Source organism: Solanum lycopersicum, chromosome 10, assembly GCF_036512215.1.
Source record: "Solanum lycopersicum chromosome 10, SLM_r2.1".
In the NCBI taxonomy this organism is placed as follows: domain Eukaryota; kingdom Viridiplantae; phylum Streptophyta; class Magnoliopsida; order Solanales; family Solanaceae; genus Solanum; species Solanum lycopersicum.
In genome coordinates, this window is record NC_090809.1 from 33,499,651 (window position 1) to 33,521,415 (window position 21,765).

General features: G+C 37.5%; 1 pseudogene; it reads right to left on the reverse strand.

Moving 5' to 3' along the window:
• Positions 1 to 7,112: 7,112 nt before the first annotated feature.
• On the reverse strand, positions 7,113 to 12,673 carry LOC101260186 (gibberellin 20 oxidase 2-like; annotated as a pseudogene).
• Between the last annotated feature and the right edge of the window lie 9,092 nt (positions 12,674 to 21,765).

The window sequence follows — 21,765 nt, forward strand, 5'->3', positions numbered from 1 at the left end:
GTTATTGCTACAAGATCTCTCATACAAAATAAAGAAGATCCGGGTGCGTTCACTATTCCTTGTACAGTCGGGTCATTACATTTTGTGAAAGCATTATGTGATTTGGGTCAAGCATAAATCTCATGCCCCTATTGATTTACAAGAAGTTATGTTTGGGTGATTCAAATCCCAATACGATGCAGCTACTGATGGTTGATCGAAAAGTAAAAAGGCCCACACTGATACTCCACGATGTGCTAGTAAAAATGGAGTCGTTCATATTTCCAGCATATTTTGTTATTCTTGATTGTGAAGTCAATTTTGAAGTACCTATTATTCTTGGGAGGCCATTCCTTGCTATGGGTAGAGCCTTAGTTGATATGGAAAAGGGGAAGATGAAATTTCGGTTGAACAATGAAGAAGCGACCTTCAACATTTGTAGGTCCACGAGGCAGAGTGGTAAGCTCCAATCGGTATCTGCTATATCCTACAAAGAAAAGATGAAGCAGCACCATGACCTATTGGTGTTTTTAAATAATTCTACGTTGCGTTTGTTTCTGGGCAAGCTCAAGTCCAAATGGACTGGCCCTTACTTGGTTACCCAACTATTCCCCTATGGAGTAGTTGAGTTGGAAACCAAGGAGGGTGAGCGGCTTATGGTGAATAGACAACGAATATAACTCTATTTTGGGCATGCTGAATATGAGAATGAAGTGATCGAGGCATACCATCTTGATGAAGGCTTAGTAATCAAGTGTCCTTAGTTGTGCCGCGACGTTAAATCAGGTGCTGGTTGGGAGGCAACCCAATATTTATAGTTTTTTCTTTCTAGTAATGGTAACATTTTCTACTAATGGTTTTTAAATTTTCAGGCACATCACTAGGAAATTCTACAGAAAATCACTCTGCAACAATCACTGACGGACACATCGATGGACAGTCACGCATGCGACAGATCTTCGCATGAATCCATCGTGCCAGGTACGTCTTTCAATTATTTGCAAAAATAGGGCACACGTTACGGAACCAATGACGGACCATCGCATCTGCGACGGACCATCGTCTGGGTCTCGTTGCATCATTAATGAACGAACCCGACCCGGTTGGGGGTAATTTGAAAAATTGGTAACATTTAAAACCCCACCCCTTTATTTCACCCATTTCCTTCCCTCTTTCTCCCATTTCCCTCCCTTTTCAACTTACAACTTCCTCCCTCCCTTCTATATCAACCAATCACTTCCCCAAATAACCCAAATTACGGATATCTTCTTTCTACTGGTTGGAGTCGGTTGTTGTGGTTCTGTTGTTGATCACCAAGTACCTACCTTGCTTGTTTTTATCAAATTCTCAGGTATGTGCCTCTGATCTTTACCTATCTACATTACATTTTTTTAATTCGTATTAGCCTGTTTCTTTTTGGTATGTCTTCATGCTTTGATCCAATTTTGTCTGACCTAGGTTAAGAATTCTTAAATTGCATTGTTAAAACTCTAGAAATAGGTGCTTTAGCATTTCTAGTTTGCTAGTTATTTGGGTTAGACACATGTAGGTTAACACTAAAAATTCCATTTGAGTCATTGGGGATGATTGTGGCATCCCCAGGTTTGTAACTGAATGATAGAATGAGACCCCGATGACAGACCGTCGTACCGACAACGGACCGTAATAGGGTATGTTTTCTCTAAGTGTCCACCACGATGGTCCGTCCTTCATAACCGTTCTGGTTGTTAGAGACCCTTTTTCTAAGGGTACCCTACTTTTCCTAAGTGTCCTCTAACGGACATCTATGACGAATCGTCATGGTGCTGCTTCATCTTTTCTTTGTAGGATATAGCAGATACCGATTGGAGCTCCCCACTCTGCCTCATGGACCTACAAATGTTAAACGTCACTTCCTCATTGTTCAATCGAAATTTCATCTTCCCCTTTTCCATGTCTACTAAGGTTCTTCCTGTAGCAAGGAATGGCCTCCCAAGAATAATGGGCACTTCAAAGTCGACTTTACAATCAAGAATAACAAAATCTGCCGAAAATATGAACAATTCCACTTTTACTAGCACATCGTGGAGTATCCCTATAGGCCTTTTTACTGCTCGATCAGCCATCAGTAGTGACATCGCAGTGGGCTTTGGATCACCCAAACCCAACTTCTTGTAAATCGAGAGCGGCATGAGATTTATGCTTGCCCCCAGATCACATAATGCTTTCGCAAAATGTAATAGCCCGATTGTACAAGGAATAGTGAATGCACCCGTATCTTCTTTCTTTTGTACCAGAGATCTTGTAGCAATAGCACTAAAATGCTGCATTCTATCATCATCCTCAAAAGTGACCGATATTTTCTTTGTAACCAGATCTTTCATAAACTTGGGTAACCGGGCATTTGTTCTAAAGCTTCTACCAAAGGGACATTGATAGAAAGTTTCTTCAACATTGTTATAAAACGCCGATATTTACCATCCTCTGTCTTTTTCAATAATCTTTGAGGAAATGGGGGTGGTGGCCTAGGCATGGGAGGTTACCTTTTTAGGCACTTCAGCATCTTTTACACTGTTATCCTCTACTTCACCATCAACATCTATGACTTTATTAGTATCTTTTGTCACCATTTTCTCATTAGACGGCATAGGTGGGTTAATGGTTTGCTTGCCACCACGAGTAGTAATTTCCATACAATGTCCATCATTTTTTGGATTTTGGACACTGTTTCTAGGAAGAGTGCTCGGTTGCCGTGTGTTCACAGTCGCAGATAATTGGGCCAATTGTAACTCAAGTTGCTAAATCGATATTGCATGTGTATCAAATTTTTTCCCAATACCCTCTAAATCATTCCTCAACTCTTTATTGTGCTCATCACTAGCATCAAACCTCCTCATCATTTTGTACAACATATCCTCAACTTGCGCAATACTACCTCCACCATCCCTAGGAGTAACTTCACGATTTTGAGGAGGAACATAGGGCCCGTCCTGTCATTTCTGTTACCATAGTTAGCCCTGTTGAAGTTGTTGTCGCGGTTATAGTTTCCAACTCCGACATAATGACCCTCACGGTTGTATTTAACATAGTTTCGACCTTGGTTCCCTTGACCTTGGCGTCAATTCTCCTGATTAAAGCCTTGGGAACTTGGTCGGAAACCCACCGTCTGCTCATTTACCACATAGGAATCCTCCTTATAATAACACTCATCATTTTGTGGCGGTGTTTTCGACAAGTAGTTGATTGCATTTATCTTTTCTGCACCCCAGTGACATGTTTTATTACCAACCCAAGCTTAGTTCTCATCTGAGCCATTTCTCACGAATCTCATCTGTGGCTGGGTTGTGAGCGGACTGCACTGCGAAGGTGTTTCTCCTGGTATCGGACTTCCTAGTACTCCAAGCTTTATTGTTTTGGGAGATTTTCTCTAATTTTTTAGCAATGTCAGCATAAGGACACTCCCTATAAGATCCACCTGCTATACTGTCCAACACCGCTTTATTATTATCATCCTGTCCCCAATAGAAGTATTCCTTCAGTGACTCATCATCTATATGGTGATTTGGGACACTTCTCAAGAACGAGGTGAATCTATCCCAAGAACTACTAACTGACTCTCCTGGTAGTGCCACAAAGTTGTTCACTCTGTCTTTGTTGTTTAGTTTCTTGGAGACGGGATAGTAGCGTTCTAAGAAGACATCCCTTAGTTGGTTCCAAGTGAAAATTGAGTTATAAGGGAGCTTAGTGAACCATTTAGCAGCCTCTCCCGTCAATGAGAGAGGAAACACTCAAAGCCCTATTACATCTAAGTCCAAGTCAGGCCTTCCTACACAACTTTTACACACTGCCCTTACCTTAGCTATATGGGCATGTGGATCCTCAGAAGGTAGCCCTGAAAACAAACCTCTGGCAGTGAGCATTTGCATCAGGCTACTAGTTACCACAAAGGTGTGGCCTGTGGGTAGAGGAGGCAAGACAAATGGCCTATCAGAGTCACCTATGTTATCATAGCCTCTGTAGTATGCTTGGGGCCGTGGAACGGGATTTTGTCCCCTCTATTGGTGTTCACCCGGGTAACAACTGACCATAAACATCAACCGGAGCTGGGATGTTATTGTTTAGATCATCTTTATTGATTCCCAAGTTTTGATTCATGTTGCGTAGTGTACACTCTAATTCGTGATCGGAGGGAAACAAGGGTTCTTTTCCTCTCCGTTTATTTCGCATACAAGGAGGTTTGTTCTGCATAAATAAAAAACAATAAAACAAAGTAAAATCAAGAAAATATAAACTAAACTATAGTAATAAGTTTAAGTTAATCTAAAAGCTATAATTCCCCGGCAACGGCGCCAAAATTTGATACACTCAAACTTACTTCTCAAATAAGAAGTAAAGCGGTCGTGTCAAGTAAATAACCCAACTAGTGAGGTTGGGATCATTCCCACGAGGAAAATAGTTTAGACTTAACTTTAACCAATTATTACTATTGTTTGGCCAATTACTTCCTTAGAAAGCAAAAAAATAAAAGGGGGGTTTCTATTTCTAAATGAATGAAAATAACTAATGAAATTGAAAGAGACACTTAACAACTTTGAATGTTGGAGTTTAATCAATTAATCAAAGTAACTAAGGTTTACGTGTTCCCCACAGGTTCATAACTTGATAATTCTAACTATGAAAATTCTTTCCTAGTATCTTGCATGCAAAGTGATAAGTTATGTATTTCTAAATCCTTGGTCCAGCATCTAGAAAATCTCACTCCGCACCTTGGTCTGACTACATGTGTTGCTATCCTAACCCTTATCTTTACCTCATATTAGGCATCATATTCGATATTTGACTAAGTTATTAACTCGTACCAATTAATACTAGCCTATTATATAGTATACACTAAATCTATGTTGATAATTCTTTTCCTATTATCTACCTCCTTGGTCTGTCAAGTAGAATTAAGGTGAGTTCTAACGTTGGTCATCCGTTAAGAAGACTTCTAAGCGAAAGAATTATTAATACATGCAAGACACTATTCAAGAATTGTTATTTTAGTTAGGTTTTACCTCATTATTTGCCTATGGTTCCCACAACCATAGTTATGGAGTTTATTTATCCATAGTCATTATCACAATATTCAAATATATTATATAAGAATTCATGTACTTACTTCAATGAGAAAGAGTAAAATTCGAAAGTTTTCTTGATTAATCAACAAAAATCACCAACAATCACTTGCAAGAATCTCAAAGTAATCAAGAATATCACAAAAAGTCTAATGATAATCAAAAGTCCAACACTAATACAGAGAGTCTAATAATGATCCAGAGTCTAACCTCAAAAACAAGGTTTTTAGAACTATTTATAGAAAATAAAAACCTAATTAAACAAGCACTCTATTTGCTGGAAATCTGTCAAAACGCGGCTGGGTCGACGGACCTCGCGACGGATCATTGTGGTCACGACGGACCGTCATGGACTCTGTCGTCCCATACTTGTGCAATTTCTCCTGCTGCTCTCTTCATTACCCTCTACGGGAAGTATAACAGACCGTCATAGGCACAACGGTCCGTCGAGGGTCTTCGTTCCAAAACACTTTATCTCTTGGAATCTGGGTACTGGGATTACTTCTCTGAACTTCATGATGAACCTGCAGGACGGACCGTCATAGACACGATGGACCGTCATGGACTCTGTAACCCCACACTTGGTCAGACTTCCCCATCTTCCTTCAGCAGCTTCACTACACTGCCACCTATGGACCGTCACAAACACGACAGATAGTCACAAGCTCTGTAGGTGGTCTCTTCTGCATTTCTTCGCTCAAAATCTCCGCATTCATCTTTGGACAGATTTTACTGCAAATAAAGAGAAATTTATATAAAAATTAGCACAAAAAGGCTTCTGGACACACTAAACTTTAAGGAAAAAGTATTAATAATACCGTGAAAACATGGTATATCAGACATCTAGCGCACCGTTGATCCAGTATTCAGTTCAAAGTCAGCTGGTGAGCCTCCTTACTTTCCGGAGGATCAATTTTCATTGCTTTCAATATTAATTTTTGTTTATCAGGATGTTGTTGGGAATGTCCCAACATCTCGCTCAGTTATTTTTAGAGGCTTGATAGACAGTTAGATGTTAGCTTTTTAGTATTTTCACTATCATTATTCCATGTTAAAACTTGAATTTGCCTTAGTGTCCAGTTGGATGTTATTTTTATGACTTTCTAGTTTATTATATGAACTTATTTTTGTTGATTTTAAGTCTTGCGCTAAGTGAGTAAGTCAGACCAAGGATTCGCTTGGGGCCAACAATGTTTCCCAAGTGCCTGTCCTGCTCAGGGTGTATGTTCGGGGCGTGACACATATTTCTTCCATCACCAAAAGAAATTTGGAATTATCGTATGAAAAAATATGTTGGAGGTGAAGGAATTCAAGTTGCAAAGAATAAAATATCTTCTTCGATAATGTGGATTTTCTTGGAGTGTTTTATTCTTTGAAACTTGAATTCCTTCACCTCCAACATATCTTTCTTAACATAATTCCAAATCTCTTTTGGTGATAGGAGAAATGTAATTCTCTTTAAAATATTTTTTGAGACAACAACAAAAAGAGTTGCTTTCGTGGTGGACTTCATAATTTTATTTTACTTGTGACTCTTTATTTACGTTGTGGTGGGATTATTTTTCAACTGATCAATTTCAAAATCCTCTTCCACCATTTCCTTCCTAAATATCAAGGGCCTCCAAGTAATTTTACGTTCTCACAATTCATAATTGGCAATTTTCATTACATATATAACATTAGTAATTCATGAAACTATTTTTTAAATCCATCTCTTCACTTGAAGGTCCCTTCAGAAAAATAACTCTAGATCCCATCTATCACTTTCTGAAAGAAACTAAATGTAGGAAAATAACAACGGAAGAAAAATTGAAGGTTAAATTATGTATTTCCCTACGAAACTTTATTTTATTTACCAACCAAAAACAGGTGTTTACGTACTGAAAACCAAACTAAAATAGAAATCAACTCCTAAATACTAGGTGTCTAACTTTTTAGAATTATAGCAACATGAATATCTGTAGTTCTAAATCAAAGATTGAACATATTTACAAAATATTCCAATGCCTTCAATCTTTAACCTCGCATGTATAAATCTTAAGCTTTTACATTATTATCTTGACGCCACATTGAGAAATCTTGAAGAGCATTTGTATCAGCTCTGTGATGCTTTTGAGTAAACTCAAGGAGAGAAGGCCATGTGAAGTTAGGATACAGTCGAGGTTTGTTTTAGTCCACCAAGTCTGTTGGTGGACTGACCACCTTTTATCTAACCGGACGAAGAAATAAAGCAAGTGATTTTCTTGGTGTCTTATTGTTAAACATTGTTCTATGTGAGCAACTTGTGTATCTACCATTTGATAGGCCTGCAAAAGTACAAAAAATAAATATATTATATTCAAGTTGTAAGATAAATCATTTCTCGTCATGTGGAAATATCTTATAATGTTTTTCACCAAAAAATGCATTATTTGGTTAATTTATTCTATTTATATTATTTGTATGTAATACATAACACATTAGCTTATTATATAGTTCTAGTTTGTAAATTTGGTTACCATAAATCTTTGGCCTATCTTAAACACAAAATCATTAAAATTTGGACGGATGGAGTACCATTTGTTGTCCTCAAAAACCTGAAGTTTGCAAACCAAAACATGATGGAGAAGGGTTAATGATGTTGGATCATATTGAGGCCTTGTTCCTAAGGTGAGCTCTGGATTCTGGCGCGGGAGAAAATATTGGAGTCTCATTATGGATTCGTTATCTTCCAAAAAACTCTTAAAGTGGCTCTTTTGTACACCTAGGCTCATCCCTAAAAGTTCCATGATCGTAAGAGAAAGTGTGCTCATGGAATTTCAATAATCATGATAAACATTCATGTGTAATTAAAGGGAAAAAAGGTTAATTTATTTACATAATAGAACAATAGATACCGCTTTTGTTTGAATTTTTTGTCTGATTTTGATTTGACATAAAATTTAAGAAATTTAATTTTTTTTTTGAATTCAGTAGTCTTAGTTACAAAAAAATGTATAAAATGTACAAGAATATCAGTTAATTTAGTGGTCTTAAACATGTCATGCCAAAAAAAAGAAGGAAAAACACATTTTTTAAAAACATACCAAAAAAGTAAGATAAAAAATTGAAAAATATGAGAACTAAGATAGTCGATTGTCCTTACCCGAGATTTTAAAAACATTAGCCCACCGTTCTTTGTAAATACTCCTCTACTATGTGAGATGAGCCTTTTTGAATAGAGTTTTGCAAAGAGAATGTTTCTTTCCAAAGACGTTTTAAAGAAAACCTTCCAGTAAAGATGATGGCATAAACACAATGTTCACGATTTTTCCTTTGAGTTTTGTTCTTTTCACTTAGAGTAATGTCAAAGAACATGTCCATATAACAATTAGAATTACAGATGAGATTAGCATCAACTCTGTGGTTCACTATGAGAAAGAAACCATGACTCCTGCATGCTTCACGTGTCACGACCGAAATCTAGACCCCAGACGAGACCGGCGTCGTTGACCTCTCAAAGGTCGTAGACAAGCCTACATATGTCATTCTTACTTCATCTAGGTTAATTTTGGAGGAAAATTTGAAACTTTTTGTTTCTTAACATGCGTACTAAACATTCTACTACATATGTAATTGTTTACCATTAACCATCTAACATTAAGATCATCAAATGAAAGAAACAATTTATCATCACGAGAAGGATAAACTTGCCAAAATGGCACCAATACAATGTCTGAACAAAAATGGGAAAAACGCTAGTGGAACATACTCAAATAGCTGAATCCTACAACAAAGCTAGAGTGTAAATGGGCAAGCATCCTCTAAAGCATGAAGGCCTACCAAGTCCGGATGAATGTGCGACGTCTGGATAACTGCAGCAGTCATCATGTAGGTCTAGCATCCACCTACGCCTGCACCTAAAAGTATACAGTTGTATAGGGTTAGTACACACTTGTACAAAGTATGGGTATATGCAAGCACACACCAAGGACATGCATGAGTAATATTAGCTCTTTCCTAACAACATGATTATAGAATGTCAAGTCGGTGGACTTGCCAATTTGAGATTAGAAAAGTGAGTGAACTTTTCGAATTTAGATTAGGAAAGTTTATGAGATTCCAAAATTTGGATTAGGAAAGTTATGTAGTACGAGTAACATGCATAATCACACTTAAAATTTTTCACATAGCACACAGCAACATACACATACCACATATCATAATTCATATAACACATAATGTTGTTCATATCGTTCATTAGTATTCCATGAGACCTTGGAATCATGACTTGACATTAAGACTTCCCAAAAATGTCTGCTTTAGCAAAAACAGAGTCTGCTTTATTCATTCATACGTACTTCATTTCATTTTATTCATGGTCCAATGTAAACACTAGATATACCTAGAGTGTAGTTTAAGACTTTCATTAGGTTCGTTGTGCAATGACCAAGAATGACCTAATGTCATTACTTGAATCAAACTCACCTCTTGATTATCCTATCCTATCACCTTTGGTATCACTCGTTTCATTATGTGCATCATTTGAGGATGACCTCATTCATTTATTGGGAACTTTAACTTTAACCGACATAGATCATATGAGTATCATGAAATGCAGTGTCATGAAACCCCACAGCGAAAAAAGGTGGAATTGACCCAAAACATGCTAGCGTACATGGGAATTGAACCTAGCCAGATCCCAATATTGGCAGTATAGGTTCGAAGACTAGGAGATATAAAGAGACTCATACCCGGCATGCCTAACAATCTCATCTCATGAGAGTTACGTGAACCTCCGCCCTTCCCGTAAAAAGGCATCACCGCTCATAGCTAGTCTATTGGTGCTCAGTATAAAGTTGCATTACTTTCAACTCACACATCATGGAAGTTGGCTTCTAGTATGAGGACATCATAGCTCAATAGATGATTTTTTCATCTCATCATTAGTATTAAGTGTGTTAATCTCAGTACTTTCATTAGAATGTTCATAAAGACTGATCTCTTCATTAACTTTACACTCTCATAGGGGAGTACGTTTTGCTAACATTTACCTAGACTCATTTGAGATTGCTCTTATCTTTTAGATTAGCCTCATATCATGTTGTCACAACATTCATTATTATTAGCACATTTGCTCTTCATAGTTACTCACCCCTTTTTACGTGAATGTTCACTTCATGATATGATAATATACTTGGCCATTTGGTGTGTTTTCACTTTTACTTAACCCTTCTAGGGTTTCATCATTTCATCATTTCATTGTTTATTTTATCATATGCCAATGCACTTGGCCATTTAGTGTATTTTACACTCGTACATACCCCTTCTAGGGTTTCATAATTTCATTACATACATCTTAGGTTCACTTACTTTTAAACGTATGCTAGACTTATGGGTCTATACATACAAGCCATGGGGCTTCATTCATAGTTTGTCTAAGTTATTCATATTTACCCAAGATTATGTGGTACAAGACTTATGCATCTTGTAGATATGCCAAGATATTGATTTTGATCTTGAGAGGAAGCATTCATTAAATATTTACTCACGTATGACTTATGTGTCAATACTGAATTAGGCAAGGGAACCCGATTTCGAATCCCTTAGACTACACTTAATCTTATTTTAAACTTGATAATCACATTTTTTTAAGATTTGGGGGACCCTAGTTCGATTTCCATCAACCCATAATATTTCTTTTCTTTTTCTCCTCCCTTTTTTCGATTAAGTCAAAGAGGTTGTGGGTTCAATCCCCCACAAGCTCATTCTTTTTCTTTTATTTTATCTCTTAACTTTCTCACCTATCCAAGAGGTTGTGGGTTCAATCCCAACTCACCACATCTATTTTTCCTTGCATTTTTCTCACGAATTTTTTATGAAATTTTCATTTAGTGAGGTCATGGTTTCTATCCCCAATGACCTCAAATTTTGTTTTTTTAAACGAAGCTCATTTTTTTTAAAAGTTGGTCGAGACTACAATATCCAGCAGGCTGGAAATTTAGTCTCTTCCAATCCATTTTTATCTCATTCTTTTGTTGATATTTTTTTGTAGCTTTCATGTAATGATGTATTGGGTTCAATCCTTAGCAATCTCACTTATTTTACATTCTGTTTTCGTTGCATTTTGTACCATTTTGTTTGGCCGAACCCAACCTACCAAATGCTTGAAATTTTTGTTTACTATTTTCAGTTTCTTTTTATCATCATTCATATGTTAATTCTTAAGGCATTTCGTGGATCATTTGGTGCATTTTTAAGCGTAATATTTTTATGATTATATTAAGAAAAGAATTACCACTTCATTCAGTAACATTGCAAAACTTTTACACCTCATGATTTACACAAACATTCACACATAAAAATCAACCATAAAAACATTTTCACATACTTTCGGTTGACATTTCTTAACATGCTTACAATTCCAAACGCATAATTAAGAACACATTATCACGAAAATCAAACTTCATACTTGAAATACCAGCAAACGTACAAAAAACATGATCTCTAACCTATTTCACATTGAGATCAAAGGGATACTAGGGACAAGGAGTTCGACAAGAACGGAAACAACCCTAGTTTTTGAGTAGATTCATCTGAGCCTTAAGGGTCTCTTGAGAAAGGCACCACGAGTACGAATACCCATACATTTTATGACGTTCAATCCTTAACTTGCTGTCTAAAATTTTCTCCAAAAATCTCGTCCAAATCCCCTCAAAGTCATCACCAACTCGACGGACAAACTTCTCTTTGCCTACGTGATTGATTTCATTTTTTTCTTATATTTTCGTTGTGAGTTCTTCAAGTTTGAAGAACTTTGGTTTACCTACTATTTTTTTACGTTATTTGTCTTAGAGTGAGTGAGAGTGATAGAGAGAGATGAGCGTGGGAGAGAAGAGTTTTCTTAGGATTAGGAGTCTAGTTTAGGATTTAGTCAAATAAGGTTTTTATTTAATTATTAAAAATCTGATTTCCTTTTATTTTAATGAGATAATAAATAATAAATATAAATTAATTACATTAATTTAACAACTTAAATTAAAAATAATTTAATTTATTGCTTCCACCTAGGTTCGAACCCGGGTGGAGCAAGACTTCACTTCAAGAGCCAATTTTCGGTCCTCTCTCCCAAAAATGCCCCTCCACCTTATTAGTAAATAACTAATTATATAGTTAGGGTAATTACGATACTACCCTTAGTCTGGAAAAAGATGATTTTACCCCTAGACCCTCCAAACCTAAGATTTTCCCTTTTTATATCCGATAAAGACTCCTTCAAGCAAATCTTCATATTCGGGATCCCTACATAGTTGGAACAAACCTTTTCTAGATCAACTAACTCCCCAAGTTAGTTGTGCTAGCTGTAGCAAGGGTTCAGAATTCTGGTTCTACGCGCATCAATTCGTGCGAACCTGGTCTAATCGTAGGCATTCTAAACACATTAAACATTACTTAGCATATTCATTTTTTAGGGTTGTTACATCATCATTAAGTATAGAGACTTGTTGGGTGAAAATAGGGTCACCAGTAAAGAAAGATCTTGAGTCAATAAGGGGAACATGAAGTTCTTGTGCTATAACATAAGGTTTCTCTTCATCCAGACATATATATTTTATGAGATTGTTTACATCATTTTTCATTTGGGAAGAAATCAATGGGTTTTCCTCACAAGAATATGTAATTTTTCATTTGTGATTATACTATCAGTGGCCATTGTAAGCAAGGGTTCACTTTTCTCTTTCTTGTGCAATATGTCAAAATGGAGAAAAGGAAATATAAGTAGTTTATTGTGAGGAGCAAAAATGAAGGATTATGTCACGCCTTGAACATATACCTTGGAGGGATTGACAGTCCAGAACCATTGTTGGCCCTAAGTGAACTCTTGGCCTAACTTAGGTATAGAAAGACTTGAACAATAATAAGCTGTCTCAAGAGATACTCATGCAAATAACTTAGAATGCCTTGAAATAAGTATTTATCTAGCCAAAACGGTAACTCAAGTCTTAACATAAACAATTAAGAATGGAAAGACAAAGAATTATAGGTATTCGTGTATGCCTCTAAAACAAAGAGGAATGTTCGGAAAAGACCCCTGAAGATCCTAACAATTTAAATACTAAATACAATGTGAAAAGGGATCCTTTCAAAAGCAAGGAGGCTCACCAATTGGCTCTGAGTGCTCACCTGGACCTTCGAAGAGCTGGATGTTGATCCTTGTTAGCTTAATCTGCATCACAAAATGATGCACGCCAAATTGCATCAGTACATTGAATGTACGAGCATGTGAGGGGAAAACTAAAGACCACATAATCATGAACTTAATTCTGAAAGAACATTTACCTCATCTTTACTCAACTCAAATGCAGAATTAAACAACAATAGAGTTGCAGTTTATATAAAAAAGTTAAAACAATTTTTAACAACTCGATACATATATATATATATATATAATGAAGTAATTTTATTCAGTGGGAGTTTCTCTAACCGACAACCATCACTATGAGCTATGAAATGATACAATGTCTCGCCCACGCTGCCAGAAGTGTTCTATAACTTTCCGGGATATATAATGCCTAAATTAAGTGGATCCACTAGCCTATGTGGAAAAAGAATCTTCTAATACATATGACTCGTTCTATCCACTTTAACTACATGATTTATGGGAACTTGATTTATGGACTCTTCAGCATATCGATGTTTAATAATGCTCCCAGATACACAACTCATAAGTTAAAAAAAGTAAGTCTTTCTTTGTGATTTGAAGTTATTACTCAAAAATCATATCTCTTAAAATACATGGAACTCAAAACTACAAACCTTTTTGAAAATCAATGTTTCTCTCATCTAAAATGCGAAAACATTGAGAGTACTTCATCCCCATACTTCATTTTTAAATGAACTTGTCTCTAATATTTCTTAACTCGATGCTTAAGTATTTTTTTTAAAATGTTCAAAATGATTCTAATTGACTTTGAAAAGATTCTATGAAGTTTATTGAAGTGACTCTTAGCTCTAGCTAGAATTTGACTTATGGCATCAAGGGTCATGATCTCATGTTATAGATGATATCTTGATGTTTAGACATACCTTATAGTGTAGAGATAAACTAGGAAACACATGTACAATTCAAGGGTACTCAAATGAAAAGAAGAGGGAAAGGGTAGGAGAGTTGGCGACCTTGGCGCTCTTAGAGGGGCTAAGCGCCAGAGGCTAGCTTCAAAAACTAGGTAAGGGAGCTTTGAGTGGCTGATGCCCCAGATCCCAAACAACATAAGTTTATTTACTTCTATCAAAATAGCTCGGTGCCTCAACTGCTTCACTATGATTTTGACGAAATTTCTTGGTTGTTTGTAAACTCTAAACCCTCTAGATTCAATTGGTTTCTTCCCCAAATTCGTAGAATTCAAATACACAACCAAGGTATACGAGAATCCACTCAACTTAATATCAAATTTCATGAATTTTACTAAATGTCTTCTCAACAACATCAACAATCATGATCCCAATAAAAACTTAGACAAAATCAAGCAAGAACTAAATTTCAATACTTTCAAGAAAAAAATTGCGCATAATCAAATCATGATTGTTGTGTGGGTGAACGAACCAAACTCTATGTGATCTTATATAACGTGTAAGGATAAACCATGGGCGAGGTCCAAAAGATTAGATTAAAGAATGCGATGAATCCGTGCTTCTTATCCTCTTTCCTCCTCTTCTTTTCTCTTGTCTCATAACCCTAACTTAATTTTATAAAGCGTAAACAAATTCGATTCAATTTATATCCCAACTTAATCACTAAAAATAAATTTAATTAATTGGGTAATGAAAAGCCATAATACCGTTATAACATTGGGTTTTAACTTTCCTTATCTAGACAACCCAACTTCCAATGAGCATATCTCCCTCATATGAATTTAAACATGAGTAAACTCAGTGGTGTTGGAAATATATTTCAAAGATATTTACTACAGTATCTTTTAGCCCACCTAACTCATATGTTTTAGTAGTAATGGTAGTTTTAAGTTTACCCAAAACTCATACTTAGCTCAACTTGTCAAACTTCCCAAATTTGATTATTTCAAAAAACACTTTCTTTGAAATTCTGTTTCTTTTTAGTTCTTTCAAATAACGAGGTGTTACAATATATCACCCTTGGGATCATTCGTCCTCTAATGAGATTACTCTTACAGGCTAAGAGAGTAATTTTTAACATTAAGCTCAAACACCAAGAGAACGAATCTAACACATGTTGTATCAATTAAATAGTACTAAAAGAGAATTATTAAGTTGATCTAGAATTTTGCTGGGCTCAAAGAGATGTGGAGATCTCTTTTTCATATCCTTCGTCAGCTTCTGAAGCAGCTTCCTAAATAAACTGATCTCTCCAAAGAACTTTTACTGATGTTAATTCCTTGGTTCTCAACTTGAAAACCTAGTGGTCTAAAATCTAAAGGATCTCCCATGCACGTTTTCAACATGAAAATATGAAATACCGGATGGACTACTACTAACTATTTTATTATCTCCAACTCATAAGCTAAATTACTAATCCTTTTGGATATTTTGTAAGAGACAATATTTTGGGGGCTTAGCTTCCCCTCCTTACCATATCTCATAACACCCTTCATGTGTGAAAGTTTCAAGTATACCCAATCATCTACTGTAAACTCTAAATCCCTTCTCCTTACGTCATTGTAGGATCTCTGTCGACTCTGCATTGTGTTCAACTTCTCTTGAATAACTTTCACTTTCTCTATATCTTGATGAACTAAGTATGGTCCTATAAACCTAGATTCACCAACCTCAAACAATACAATAAGAGATAGGCATTGTCTCCCATAAATATCTTCATAAGGAGTAATCTGCATTGTAGAGTTGTAACTATTTTTATATGCAAACTCAATGAGGGGTAGATGATCATCTCAATTATCCTTGAAACTAATCACACTGGCCTTAATATATCTTATAAGGTCTGAATAGTGCTCTATGCTTTACCATCTGTCTAATGATGAAAAGAAGTTCTTAAGTTCACCTTTGGGACCAAAACTTGATGGAATGAATTCTAAAATTATGCAGTAAATTATACACCACTATATAAAATAATTAAAATTGGAATTCCATGAAGTTTTACCACCTCTTGAATATATAACGTGGCATAATCTTCTATTATATGAGTAGTCTAGAAAAAAGTGGGCTGATTTTGTCATTCCATTAACAATCACCCAAATGGAATCATGTTGTCACGACCCAAGTCTGCACCCAATAAGTGGCCAATATTAAGAACCATAATTGGTCCAAAACCAAACTGTCACGACCCAAACCGGGTTGCGACTGGCACCCACACTTACCCTCCTATGTGAGCGAACCAACCAATCTAACCTTAACATTTCAATATAATATAAACATAAAGTAATGCGGAAGACTTAAACTCATTAATAAAAACCAATTCAATAACTATCAATATTCAACATCTATTATTCCCAAAACCTGGAAGTCATCATAACAAGAACATCTACTTTAAACTACTAATTCTAAGAGTTTCTAAGAAGCTAAAAATACATAAGAAGCTAGTCCATGCCGGAAGTTCAAGGCATCAAGACATGAAGGAGAAGATCCAGTCCAAGCTATAAGCGTTAGCTCACCCTGAAGATCCGGTGTGACGAAGACTGGCTTGAGTTACTGTTGAGTCGAAGATGACGGCACGTTTGCTGCACTCCACAAATAACAAGAAGAAAAACATAAAAGTAGGGGTCAGTACAAAACACGGGTACTGAGTAGATATCATCGGCCAACTCAAAATAGGGAACAATATATATCAATATTATCGTAAATCAACCTGAAAACTCAACATGTAGCAACAACAAGTATTATATCATTAACAATTACCATCAAGTTCACACACGAGGACTCAAGCCTCAATACCATACTCTTTTGGGAATCATGTTCATTAGATTGAGTATATTAACATCTTTCAAGATTCATTATCTTTATTTCTCTTGTGTCGGCACGTGACACTCCGCTCCCTCATATTCATTAATCCTCTTGTGTCGGTACGTGACACTCCGATCCCCTAAATCTACGTGTCGGTTCTTGACACCCGATCCCCTAAATCTACGTGTCGGTTCGTGACACCCGATCCCCTAAATCTATGTGTCGGTTCGTGACACCCGATCCCCTAAATCTACGTGTCGGTTCGTGACACCCGATCCCCTAATCTCTTTCTATCAGTTCATCAAGCCTTCTTTCTCACCAAGGCATCATCAATCTCATTACTTTAGTTCATCAAGCCTTCTTTCTCACCAAGGCATCATCAATCTCATTACTTTAGTTCATCAAGCCTTCTTTCTATATCAAGGCATCATCATTAACAAGAGATTAGGTTTTTATCAAGATTTGGGATTCAATAGCTTCATCATGCTTAATATAATCACAATTATATAATCACGTTCATGCATGCATACAATTAAGCACGTAGCAGGGTTTTACAATACTACCAATACATATCATTCTCTATTAAGAGTTTACTATGAAAGCATGAAAACCATAACCTACCTCCACCGAAGAATTGAAATCAAGCAAGTTAATCCTCAAAGCTTGGTGTTTTCCTCTTCTTCTCGATCGTTTCTCTCTCTCCCTTCTTGTTCTTTCTATTTTCTTATTCAAACCCTCTTTCTTTTACCCTAATTAGTATATAATTAAGAATAAAAGATGGCAATAATACCCCACTAATTAACTTAGGGTTACCTCTTTTAACCCCCAAGAATTTGAGTTATTAATATAAACCCACGAAATCTATAATTAAGGAAAGAATAGTCCAAAACGTCCCTTAAAAATGTGTAAGGAAGTCCGATTCTGCCTGGGATTTGCGCAACCTGTGATGGTCCATCGTGCCTGCGACGGTCCGTCCTGCAGGTCGTCGCAGAGTTCAGAGACCCAAATTTCCACCAAGGGTCTGTGACGGTCCGTCACACCTGTGACGGTCCGTCCTGCCATTTCGTTACAAAGTTCAGAGAGTCAATTTCAATACCCAATTTTCAGTTTTTCTAAGTGTTTTAAAACGAGACCCTGCGATGGTCCGTCGTTCCCATGACGGTCCGTCGTGGGGTCCGTCGCCTCAGCCTGTTTTTCCAGAAATAAAATCTGCTGCTCAAAACGACTAGACAGGTCGTTACAATAGATACCAATTTACCCATCGTTCGTCCCCGAACGATCACAAGAAGGAAAACAAGGACGAAAAGGAGTACCTGAATCTGTAAACAGGTGTGGGTATCTTTCTCGCATATCAGCCTCTTTCTCCCAAGTGGCTTCTTCAACGGGTCGATTCTTCCATTGAACCTTGATAGATGCAATCTCTCTTGACCTCAACTTGCGAACTTCTCTATCTAAAATAGCAACAGGATCCTCCTCATAAGACAAGTTCTCATCAAGCAAAACTGAATCCCAACGGATAATGTAGTTTCCATCCCCATGGTATCTTTTCAACATCGACACATGGAATACCGGATGTACTCCGGACAGCCCTGGAGGCAAGGCTAACTCATAAGCCACCTCCCCTACTCGCTTAAGTACTTCAAATGGTCCAATGTACCTTGGACTTAGTTTACCCCTTTTACCAAACCGCATCACCCCTTTCATTGGTGAAACTTTCAACAAGACTTGTTCACCCTCCATGAACTCTAAGTCTCTAACCTTTCGATCTGCATATTCTTTTTGTCTACTTTGCGCAGCTAGAAGCTTTTCTTGAATAGACTTCATTTTTTTTATCGAATCCCTCAAGAGATCAGTGCCCCAAGGTCTAACCTCGAACGCATCAAACCAACCAATGGGAGACCTACATCTCCTACCATACAATGCTTCAAATGGAGCCATATCAATGCTTGAGTGATAGCTATCTTCCAATGACCACCAAACTCTATCACACATGCACGAAGCATATCTTCTAACACTTGAATTGTTCTCTCAGACTGACCATCGGTCTGAGGATGGAACGCAGTACTAAGGTCCAACCTAGTACCCAATTCCGCATGCAATGTTTTCCAAAACTTAGAAGTAAACTGTGTACCTCTATCTGATATGATGGATAGTGGAACCCCATGCAATCGAACGATTTCTGAGATATAGATCTTGGCTAACTTCTCGGTATTGTAAGTCACCTTAATCGGAATAAAATGAGCAGATTTAGTTAACCTATCGACAATCACCCAAATGGAGTCATACTTACCCATTGTCCTCGGAAGACCAACCACAAAGTCCATTGCAATTCTCTCCCATTTACATTCCGGAATGGGCATTCTCTGAAGTGTTCCTCCGGGCCTTTGGTGTTCGTACTTTACTTGTTGACAGTTTGGACACTTGGCAATAAAGTCAACAATATCACGCTTCATTCTACTCCACCAAAAGTGTTGCTTTAGGTCACGATACATCTTGGTTGCACCCGGATTTATAGAATACCTTGAACTATGAGCCTCTGTCAGAATAGTGTTGATCAAATCATCGACGCGGGGTACACATACCCTTCTCTTGATCCTCAAAACACCTTCCTCATCGATTTGTGCTTCCTTAGCCTCTCCTCGCAATACCTTATCTTGAATTCTGCGCAGTTTCTCATCATCAGACTGTCTTCCCTTAATCTTGTCAAGAAAGGAAGATCTTGCCTCCACAGAAGCCAACAATCCTCCCTTCTCATTTACTTCTAATCTCATCAATTCATTAGCTAGAGTCTGAACCTCTCTAGCCAATGGGCGTCTAGAAGCTTGCAAGTGAGCTAGACTTCCCATGCTTCCCGCCTTTCTACTTAAAGCATCCGCTACAACATTCGCTTTTCCCGGATGATATAAGATAGTGATATCGTAGTCCTTTAGTAGCTCCATCCATCTCCGTTGCCTCAAGTTCAAATCCTTCTGAGTAAAGACATACTGAAGGCTACGATGATCCGTGTAGACCTCACACTTAACCCCATATAAATAGTGTCTCCATTGCTTTAATGCAAACACTACCGCAGCCAATTCCAAATCATGAGTTGGATAGTTACGTTCATGCACTTTTAATTGTCTTGAAGCATAAGCAATCACATTCTTCTCTTGCATTAGCACTGCACCCAAACCCGAATAGGATGCATCACAATAAACAATGAAGTTCTTACCCTCTACTGGCAAGGTAAGGATTGGTGTGGTAGTCAACAAAGTCTTGAGCTTCTGAAAGCTTTCCTCACATTCGTCCGACCATACAAATGGAACATTCTGCTTAGTCAAGTTTGTCAATTGGGAAGCAATAGAAGAGAATCCCTTGACAAATCGGCGGTAGTAGCTTGCTAACCCAACAAAGCTCCTTATTTCCGACACATTAGTAGGTCTTACCCAATTCTTCACTATCTCAATCTTAGAAGGATCCACCATCACTCCATCCTTAGAAACCACGTGTCCCAAGAAGGACACTGCATCTAGCCAAAATTCACACTTAGAGAACTTGGCATAAAGCTTTTTCTCCCTCAACATTTCCAATACCATTCTCAAATGCTCTTCATGTTCCTTCTTGCTCTTTGAGTATACCAATATATCATCAATAAATACGATCACGAAGAGGTCCAAATATGGCTTAAAAATACCATTCATCAAGCTCATGAACGCAGCAGGGGCATTCGTAAGACCAAAAGACATCACTACAAATTCGTAATGCCCATACCTCGTTCGAAAAGCAGTCTTTGGCACATGTGTTGCCCGTATTTTCAATTGATGATAACCGGATCTCAAGTCAATCTTAGAGAAGACACAAGCACCTTGTAACTGATCGAACAAGTCATCAATGCGGGGAAGAGGATACTTGTTCTTTATGGTTACCTTGTTTAGTTGTATGTAGTCTATACACATTCGAAAACTCCCATCCTTCTTCTTTACAAACAAAAATGGAGCACCCTAAGGGGATGCACTTGGTCTAATGAAGCCTTTGTTCAATAACTCTTGAAGTTGTGCCTTTAACTCTCTTAACTCCGCGGGAGCCATTCTATAAGGGGGTATAGAAATGGGGCGTATGCCCGGTTCGAGATCAATACAGAAGTCAATATCCCTATCCGGTGGCATTCCAGGAAGATCTGCAGGGAACACATCCAGAAACTCACGAACTACTGCAACCGACTCAATCGAAGGTACTTGGGTAGTGTCATCCTTGAGATATGCCAAGAAAGCTAAACACCCTTTGCTAATCATTTTCTTGGCACGAAGAAAGAAGACGATGCGGACCAGATTGGAGGTGTAGTCACATTCCCACACTAACGGGTCTGTCCCAGGCTTGGCTAACGTCACCGTTTTAGCATTACAATCCAAGATTGCAAATTGCGGAGAAAGCTAAGTCATACCCAGAATCACATCAAAATCATCCATTTTTAAGATAACCAAATCTACATAAGTGTTGCTCCCCACAAAGTTTACCAAACAAGACCTATATACCTTATCAACTACCACAGACTCACCCACCGGAGTAGAAACACGAATAGGCATATCAAGTAATTCACAATGTAAATTTAGACCATTAGCAAATGAGGAAGATACATAAGAAAACGTGGATCCAGGATCAAACAATACAGAAGCCATGCAATCACAAACCAGAAGATTACCTGTGATGACAGCATCAGATGCCTCCGCTTCAGACCGCCCAGGGAAAGCGTAACAATGGGCCCTATCGTTCGTCTGTCCGTTGCCCCTACCATGTTGTGATGTAGTGTCCCCAGTTTGCCCAT